This window comes from Schistocerca americana, chromosome 1 (genome assembly GCF_021461395.2).
Source record: "Schistocerca americana isolate TAMUIC-IGC-003095 chromosome 1, iqSchAmer2.1, whole genome shotgun sequence".
NCBI classification, from domain to species: domain Eukaryota; kingdom Metazoa; phylum Arthropoda; class Insecta; order Orthoptera; family Acrididae; genus Schistocerca; species Schistocerca americana.
Window position 1 is genome coordinate 463,750,654 of NC_060119.1, and position 7,196 is coordinate 463,757,849.

Sequence of the window (7,196 nt, forward strand, 5' to 3'; positions counted from 1 at the left end):
AACATCAAACTCCTGCAGGACGAAACACGACGAACCTTGCTCGTGCTCTCCAGTAACATTAACTATTTCTGGTAAAGTCTGCCCGTTAGGGCCAGAGCTTTCTATCACTTCACAAATGCTATCTTCCTGCGGGACGAGACGCGGCAAATCCTGCAAACGCTCCCCGTAAACACTTCTGCCATACAGGCCCCTATAATGTCTTAGTTCGTCGTATAAGCGACCGAACTGCCTCAATCAGACCTTATCCCTCTCTGCATCCCCTCGCTCGATGACGGACGTGTTATCCGACGTCTGATATTCTCTCAACACTTGCGAATCATTCTTAAACTCAATCTCCAGTTCCGCTGTGGGTGTTACAGCTGCCACTTTATAATCGATTTCCGGAGCACTAATTAAATTGTTCTCACTGACAGTGAATGTATATTCTACTGCCGTGTCTACAGCTGATCTACTACTTGTGGGCGCACTCCTTTCTCCTAACACTGGCACAATCTTCCGCCGTTGATTATTCCATACGGAATTTTCATAATGACGAGACCTGGGCCTTCTCCTGTTATTGGGCCGCCCAAATTTCTCCACGCCCGGTCGGCCCCTCACCGGCGCGGCTAATGGTTTCCCTGTCTCGTCCCAGCAGATCTGCTCCCCGGATGCCGCTGAGGCGGCTTATCACACCCTCTGGCGTTATTACTATTCTGTGAAGGCCGTATCACGTTAGTATGACACTGGCTTCCGGCATTCCTGTTATTATTTGCATTGTACCTATTGTTATTACGGCTCGAACGATTACTGTTATTGCTGCCATGGTTGCGGTATGCATTATTCCCACGGCCTCTACCACTGTCGCGATTATTGCGCAAACTGTCCTCGTCATCAACTCTTTCCAGGAAATCATTGATTGTCTTGTAATTGCTTCCTACGTAGCGTTTTGTATCATCTGGAAGCTTCTTATAGAGTTCCCAGGCTATTTCGGATTCCGTGCGGCCATCACGCAAATATTCCAACTTGAGGATCCAGCCCTCACAAAACTCCTTCATCGAGGCGCGCAAATTCGCATCGAAAGGCCTCGATACGACAAATTCGCGCCGGACACTTTGTTGTTTTTGCTCTGACCAGTATTCAGCCAGAAACAAATTTTTAAACTCGTCGAAAGTCAGGTTCGTGATGTTGAGGCTCAAGCCCTAACGCTTGGTATCACCAGCCAACACGTCAATAACCGCATTAATTTTTCTCTCATTAGTCCATGATCTGGGTAAAACTCTTTCACAATTTTTAATGAAATCCGTCGTGTGTATACCGCCTTTTTTCAAGGGGTTGAACCGCTCCTCTTTCGCCAACAATTCCGAACTATGTGCACAGATTGGCACATAGGTCTGTTTTTCATAAAATTTCTTTTCTAATTCTGACACTCTCGTAATTACTCGGCAAGTGGTTGTCGCAAGCGTTTCCACTTCCCTCTTTTTCTCTTCGCAGGTATTAGCCTGCTTCCTCACTTTAGTATCTACTTCGGACACTAAAGCCTTTAAAGTTTCCACCTTCTGCTGATCCTCTTTTTTCACTAATTGAATTTGTTCCGTCACCTTATTCTCGATGATTGGAGCAACTGCTTCTCCTACACTTTTCTCGATTCTGCTAATTTCGGAATCAAAACGAGTATTTATGCTCGCAATTTCCACCTGAACGCCTATCATTTCCTGTTTAAGATTACCACTTTCGGTATTAATTACAACAATATCTTCATTATTATATATCAACTTTTGTGTTAACAACTCCAACATTGTTGTTAACACCATTAATAGCTTTGTTATGATTGTCTAGCTTCTTGTCAATTTTTTCAGACTGAGCTTCTTGCTTGGCAGACTGAGCTTTAATTTCAGCCGATTGACTCTTGATTCCATTAATCAAAACATTCAATAAATCAGTTAAATTCCCGGAAACTACCGGTTTTACTTCCGTAGCCTGTGCCTCTTTAATTGTCCCCCCGCATTCGTCATCAAGGGGTTCAGATTTGATTTTCACTTCCGATTCCGAAACATTTTCTAACGTTTGTAATTCCATTTCAGCTCTTTGTTGCGTTTCGGTGGTCGCGTCTTCCATGCTAGCCGCCTGCCCCTGAACAATGGGTTCCGCCGTGCACGTTTCCCACTGTTCGACCGATTGCTCCGTATCCAAGTCTACCAAATTTTGGTAATTGTTGCCTTCACTCATTTTAATAATTGTCAATATAAATGCCAAATCTCGAATCCAATGAGGATTACACCCAGTAATTATTCTCGCTGACGTAACTACCTGTTCGTAACCAGTACTTTGTTACGAGATTTGCACAATGCATAATTCGTGTCCAGAACAACCTCAAATCCGAAGAATGTCCTGTCACCAGGTCGCCACTTGTAATCTCCCCCTCACTTATCGACCTTAATGACAGTGAAAAATTAAACCACGTGTACCTAATGGAAATTTGGGAAAAGCAATCGTCACCAAAGTTAATCTGTCGGTAAAGAGGGAGGAATGGGTTACATGTAAATGAAAGGAAAAATGCAAATGAAATTGGTGGAAATTAATTTTGAAAAGGGGTAAAGTTAATAAAGAAAGTAAATGTGCAGTTGTTAAGTTTACAATTAATTGCCGTTAATTAGATATTTGAGATTTGGGGAAAATTACGGTCGCCAGTGCCATGGACAACTGCTATAATAAATGAAATGAAAGATTAATGCACATACATTTAGCACTAAAAGCGTGACAACTGAAGGATGACACGTGTTGTGTGAAAACTGAATGTTTGTCAGAAGTAATAAATTTTGCTACACTCTGACTTAATTTAGCAAAAGATATAATAAAACCGGAAAACTGAAAGTTAATTTAGTGACTGAAATTAATAGTGAACTTTGTTTCTGAAGCACTACAAAATTCAATAAAATAAGTTTAGTCTTGGGCTACCTCAACAATCATTTCAAAAGCTACTTGAAACTACCCAATTTAGAAATAAGAGATTTAACTTTGAAATTGAATTAAGTGATTCTGAACATTTAACAATAGTAACATATAGTACATATCAAGCTGAGCTACAGTCACAGGTAAGCTAAAATATGCTAACAAAACTCACACTCTTAATTTGTGCTTCTGTAAGCTAAAATATTGCAGCCAACTATGAATACTTTAACTGAACTTTGAAATTAAAGCAGTGAAATGGAATGATATCACTTCAATGCTGGCGTCTGAATTTCAACGACACTCGGGTTCATTCCAGAAAAGGAAGGGACCTGCTTGGTAATGCAATTGGGACAATGAGCAACAAAGGTTTATGCTACATTGCTGTAATTTTTAAAGTACATTGAACAGTTTGAAAAGCTGAGGTCTGCTACACAGTTCTAAAACTTTACGTGCTTCCAGTCTTCCTTGTTGGTTGATTGAAGGTTTGAAGTCGTCGATCGAGGAGGTGGCGACAGTCACTCATTGTCGGCCGTCGCTGTTGCAGAAGCTGGATGTTGGCGCGCCTTCTTCACGACACGGTCACCAGGCGAAACGGGCTCTTGATGTGCGCCAGCTAATGCTTCCCGTCCGCGACACCGTGTCAGAAACTATCATAGCAAGTCGAGCGCAATTACATGCTGCCAAACCCCGAAAGCGCGACAACTATCGTGAGCGCAACACAACACAACTGCTCCACCGCCCTACTCCCGCCAGACTCCCTTTGCTCGCGCTCCACGCGGCAGAGTTAACACTACCAAAGATCCTAAACAATTTGATTCTCCACACGACCTATCGAAGTAATCTTTCGATAGCATAGTTTTGCCTAGGCCAGACCCAGTGTAAAAATACAAATAGTATTTACAAAACAAACCAATTATACATCGACATAAATGCATAAATATATATATATGTATTTACAAATAGTAAAACAATTACAATATATAAAGACACAGAACTGTCATATCTTCAGGTAACAAAATAGGGAAAAAATTTATGGTACAATAGATGGAAATAGGAGGATATGCATTTCCAGCATTACAAGTTGGATGTTTGTCACGTTATTAAGTAGTCTCAAAATTACTAGCAGAGCACAGAGAAAAAATACAGAGGATGTTGAAATTTGAAAACATGATTTGATAAAGATTTATTTGAAATGTTGGAAAATTTTTCACATATGTTGTTGCAGCTTTGTCTGCTTATGCTTCAGTGACTAATCTGATGACAGAGTAATGTATTTTTGTACAAGTGATTTCTGTAAAGTTGATAAACATTGTTAATATATCAGAGTATCAATACAATTTTTGAATTTAGTGCCTTCTATAGCATTTTGTAAGTGCAGTATCTTCCACCGTGTCCTCACGAAAATTTTCTAATAGTCAGTCGCCGCATTGCATTCTGCAGAACACATTGTTATAAATAAAAGCATGATTTGCTTCTTTTGTTATGACTATACTGCAAATGCACCTTCATTTTAATACCTTACAGGTGATACTATGTTAAAATTTGTATTTGTACTTCCTGGCGGATTAAAACTGTGTGCCAGACCGAGATTTGAACTCAGGACCTTTGCTTTTCGCGGGCAAGCGATATTATCTATATGATTGCTCCAATTTAAGTTATTCGTCATTGTAATCTCTAAGTATTTAATTGAATTAACTGCCCTCAGATTTGTGTATTTTATTCTGAAACCAAAATTTAGCGGATTCCCTTTAGAACTAATGTAGATGACTTGAAACTTTTCATTATTTAGAGCCAATTATCATTTTTCGCACCGACCATGCAGATATCTTGTCTAGATGGGTTTGCAATTTGTTTTTACCTTCTGATGGTTTAATAAGACGGTAAATGACAGAATCATATCCAAACAATGTAAGAGGGCTGACCAGATTCTTTCCCAAAAAGGTTATGTGTATCAGGAACAGCAGAGGGCCTACAACACTTCCTTGGGAAATGTCACGTGTTACTTCTGTTTTACTCGATGACTTTATTACGAAATGTGACCTTTCTGACAGGCAATCATGGACGCAGAGGCAAAACTGAGACGATATTCGTTAGGCATACAGATTAATTGGAAGTCGCTTGTGAATGATCATGTCGAAAGCCTTCTGGAAATCTAAATATATGGAATCAGATTGACGTCCCCTGTCGATAGCACTCAATACATTGTGAGAAAATTACACACATGAGGCTACATGGGTAGCGAAAGCTGCGTGGAGTGGACTGGGTGGTTTTTTAGGTCCTAAATCTATATCTACATTCATACTTCGTAAGCCACCGTACGGTGCTTGTCGGTGGGTACCACTACGAGTCACTTCCTTTCCTGTTCCACTCGCAAATAGAGCGACGGAAAAACGACTGTGTGGTGCCTCCGAACGAGTCGTAATTTTTGTTATTTTCGCTGTCTTCATGCGAAATGTACTCAGGCGAAAGTAGAATAGTTTTGCAGTCAGCTTCAGGTGCCGATTCTCTAAATTTTCTCAGGGCTGTTCCTGGAAAAGATCGCCGTCTTTCCTCGAAGGATTCACATCTGAGTTCCCGAAGAATCTCCGTAATATGACTGACTGCGCATGGGCGGAAACTATGGGCCGCCGGTCACCGCACGGTAGGAACGCCTGAGGTCTGGAAGCGTTTGCACTGAGTGGCCCGACCGCATGTTATGTGTTACCAAACAAAATAATTTTTTACACATGAAATTCAAGTTTTAAAATCCCTGAACAGGTCGTGGTTTGAATAAATAATTAGTACACCAGAAGCGGAATTCTCTAAATTGATTATGATGTTTTTCAGTTGCGGATATCGCATGTACCAAATCCCCTTAATACTTACGTGTTGTGTGAAACTACCGGTAACATTTGTAACAGCCGCCTTAGGATTGCCTCGATATCTTCCTTTAATTTCACTTCGTGGGGATCCCAAACACTTGAGCATTACTCAAGAATGGGTCGCACTACTGTCCATTATGCTCTCATCTTTACAGATGAACCACACATTCCCAAATTTCTCCCAATAATCCGAAGTCGACCTTTCCTATAGTACCACGAAAGTTATCCCTTGATGTCGTAACAGATGTTCTACTATCTTGTCCCTTTTCCTTCTCATTCTTTTCCATATATTTTTTTCCTCGCTGATTCTGCGCAGAGCCTCTTCATTCCTTATCTTACCGGTCCGCTTAATTTTCATCATTCTTCTGTGTCGATTATTGTCTGTTCTGGTTTTCCCGCGGTCCATGATTCACTACTGTAAAGTTCTGTGCTCAAAACGTGCATTCTCAGAAATTTGGTCCTCGAATTAAGATCTATGTATGATACTAACAGACTTCTCTTCGTTGGGAATGTCCTTTTTGCCACTACTAGTTCGCTTTTTATGCCCGCCTTACTCCATCAGTCATCGGCTACTTTGCTGCCCTGGTAGCAGAATTCCTTAACTTCATCCATTTCACTGTGGGTAGGAAATGTCATCAGCGAATCGTATCATTGATAACCTTTCATCTTGAATTTGAATTACACTCTTGAAGCCTTCCTTTATTTCTGTCATTGCTTCTTCGATGTATAGATTGGACAGTAGGAGAGGGAGATACTACGCCGGCCGTTGTGGACGAGCAGTTCTAGGCGCTTCAGTCCGGAACCGCGCTCCTGCTACGGTCGCAGTCTCGAATCCTGCCTCGGGCATGGATGTGTGCATGTCCTTAGATTAGTTAGGTTTAAGTAGTTCTAATTCTAGGGGACTGATGACCTCAGATGTTGAGTACAGCCATTGGAACCATTTGGAGACACAAATTCCTCTCTTAATCCGAGCACTTAGTTCTTTGTCGTCCAGTCTTACTATTTCCTCTTTGCTCTTTAAGCTGATTATCCGATAATTCTCGGATTTGTCGACCGTCGTAATCTTCGGAACTGTGTGCATGATTTTTTTCCGAAATTCTGATGATATATCGCCAACCTCTACAGACTTACTACCCACCAATATCAATGCCACGTGGCCTTAGAATTTCTGTTGGAATGTTATCTAACCCTTCTACCTGATTCGTTTTTGTATCTTCCATATCTCTTTCAAATTCTTATACTAATACTAGGTCACCAATCCCTTTTATATCGACTCCTGTTGCTTGTTCTCTCACGTCATCAGACAAATCTTCCCCCTAATAGAGGCCTTCAATGTACCCTTTTGACCTACCCACTCCCTCCTCTGCATTTAACAGTGGAATTCCCATTGCACTTTTAATGTTACTA